Source organism: Herpailurus yagouaroundi, unplaced genomic scaffold (genome assembly GCF_014898765.1).
Source record: "Herpailurus yagouaroundi ecotype Mexico unplaced genomic scaffold, PumYag 142, whole genome shotgun sequence".
Classification (NCBI taxonomy): Eukaryota; Metazoa; Chordata; class Mammalia; order Carnivora; family Felidae; genus Herpailurus; species Herpailurus yagouaroundi.
The window spans coordinates 47,671,411-47,673,928 of record NW_024412397.1 but is presented as its reverse complement, the minus strand read 5'-3'; the positions used below and the strand labels follow the sequence as shown (position 1 = coordinate 47,673,928).

At 53.8% G+C, this 2,518-nt stretch overlaps 1 pseudogene; it reads right to left on the bottom strand.

Annotated features, from left to right (window-relative positions):
* LOC121032727 (ras-related C3 botulinum toxin substrate 1-like) overlaps positions 1 to 1,770 on the bottom strand; it is a 16,016-nt pseudogene extending 14,246 nt beyond the window's left edge.
* Positions 1,771 to 2,518: the final 748 nt, after the last annotated feature.

Sequence of the window (2,518 nt, the reverse complement as noted above, 5' to 3'; positions counted from 1 at the left end):
TTTAAAGCGTTTTTCAGCTCCTCGTGACTGTTCCTTAGTCCCTTGATCTCTGTAGCAAGAGATTCTCTGCTGTCAGCTATACTGTTTTCAAGCCCAGCGATTAATTTTATGACTATTACTCTAAATTCACTTTCTGTTATATTATTTAAATCCTTTTTGATCAGCTCATTAGCTGTTGTTATTTCCTGGAGATTCTTCTGAGGGGAATTCTTCCGCTTGGTCATTTTGGATAGTCCCTGGCGTGGTGAGGACCTGCAGGGCACTTCCCCTGTGCTGTGGTGTATAACTGGAGTTGGTGGGCGGAGCCGCAGTCAGACCTGATGTCTGCCCCCAGCCCACCGCTGGGGCCACAGTCAGACTGGTGCGTGCCTTCTCTTCCCCTCTCCTAGGGGCGGGATTCACTGTGGGGTGGGGTGGCCTGTCTGGGCTACTTGCACACTGCCAGGCTTGTGATGCTGGGGATCTGGCGTCTTAGCTGGGGTGGGTAGGCAAGGTGCACAGGGGCAGGAGGGGCAGGCTTAGCTTGCTTCTCCTTAGGTGATCCACTTCAGGAGGGGCCCTGTGGCAGCAGGAGGGAGTCAGATCCGCTGCCGGAGGTTTGGCTCCGCAGACGCGCAGAGTTGGGTGTTTGCGCGGAGCGAGCAAGTTCCCTGGCAGGAACTGGTTCTCTTTGGGATTTTGGCTGGGGGATGGGCGGGGGAGATGGCGCTGGCGAGCGCCTTTGTTCCCCACCAAACTGAGCTATGTCGTCAGGGGGCTCAGCAGCTCTCCTTCCCTTTGTCCTCCAGCCTTCCCGCTTTCTGAGCAGAGCTGTTAACTTATGACCTCCCAGCCGCTAAGTCGCGCTTGCTGTCGGAACACAGTCCGTCAGGCCCCTCCGCTTTTTGCAAGCCAGACTCGGGGGCTCTGCTTGGCAGGCGAGCCGCCCCTCCGCCCCGGCTCCCTCCCGCCAGTCCGTGGAGCGCGCACCGCCTCGCCGCCCTTCCCACCCTCTTCTGTGGGCCTCTCGTCTGCGCTTGGCTCCGGCGACTCCGTTCTGCTAATCCTCTGGTGGTTTTCTGGGTTATTTAGGCAGGTGTAGGTGGAAACTAAGTGATCAGCAGGACGCGCGGTGAGCCCAGCGTCCTCCTACGCCGCCATCTTCTCTCCCAGTCCAAGAAAAATATTTTTAATAAGAGTTGAAAATAAAAATGAATTTTTCTCTTTCTGTATTCAAGAAAAAGAAAAGAAACAAAAATAGAAAAAAGAAAAAAGAAAAAAAAGAAAATTGAATAGATGGATAGTGAACACACTGAAGTATTACTGAAATTACTTCGTTTCCCCCTAGAAGTCAAACTATGAATCCCTTAGGGTGCCTGAGTGGCTCAGTCGGTTGAGCGTCCGACTTCAGTTCAGGTCATGATCTCACAGTCTGTGGGTTCGAGCGAGCCCTGCGTCAGGCTCTGGGCTGACAATTCAGAGCCTGGAGCCTGTTTCCAATCCTGTGTCTCCCTCTCTCTCTGCCCCTCCCCCACTCTCACTTTGTCTCACTCTGTCTCTCAAAAATAAATAAATATAAAAAAAATAAAAAAAAAACAAACTATGAATCGCTTTATAGTCCATAATCTAAGCAGGGGGAAGGACTTGTGTTCCTGAAGAGTGAGGTTGGCCCAGTTGGGCAGGGCTTAGTGTAATGGCTCCGTTCTCCACTAGATGGCGCTGCTTAGCTTACCGGGTTGGATTGTTGTAGTGCTTGTAGATGCGTATGGGCATGCGCTGGAGCGTGAACATGGTGTCACCCAGGTATTCAGTCTCTAATATCAGAACTCTTTTCTCCCTGATCAGCAGTCACGCACCCATCCTTTGTCTTCGGCTTCCATCCACTCCCCGCTTTTACACGGTCCGTGACCAAGCCCCAGGTAGCACCTCCCTCCCGAGTTTTGTCTCAGATGCGGCTGTTTTTCCCGACCCCTTATTTCTGAGGGACTGCGGCTTTGACCTGATCTGCCCGTCTGGGGGAGGGTCTCACCGAGCAATGGCCGGGTGCCGGCCGCTCCCAGGAATGCTCGCGGCCGTGCTGCTGCCGACGCCCAGAGACTGGGGCCGGGTGCCAGCCCTCCCCGGAAAAAGAAAAAGTTTGCCAGACAGTGTGGCAGCAGCGCCTCAAGGATTATGGAAAATCACGACACACATCTGGCACCCGGCTTTGCCCTCAACGACCTTGTTCCAGCACCAGGGAATGTGGTTGTTCTCCCGGGTCCACTGGAGCCTTGCCTTTGGGGGACCCACATAGCCTCTACCAGGTGTCCGCCCATCAGGGGAACTGCTTCTCCCATGTGGCCTGAAGAACCCCGGACTCCACTCTGCTCCTGGGGATTCTCCCTTCTCACCAGAGCACCGCCAGGTATGGAGCTGTGGAGTTTCAGCCTCTGTGCTCCCCCTGTTTATAGTCTTAATGGAATTTAAACCCTCTCCTTTCTCCTTTCTCCCTTTTTAGTTCAGTCCCTGCGGCTGTTTCCACTTTTCCACTTTCTCTCCA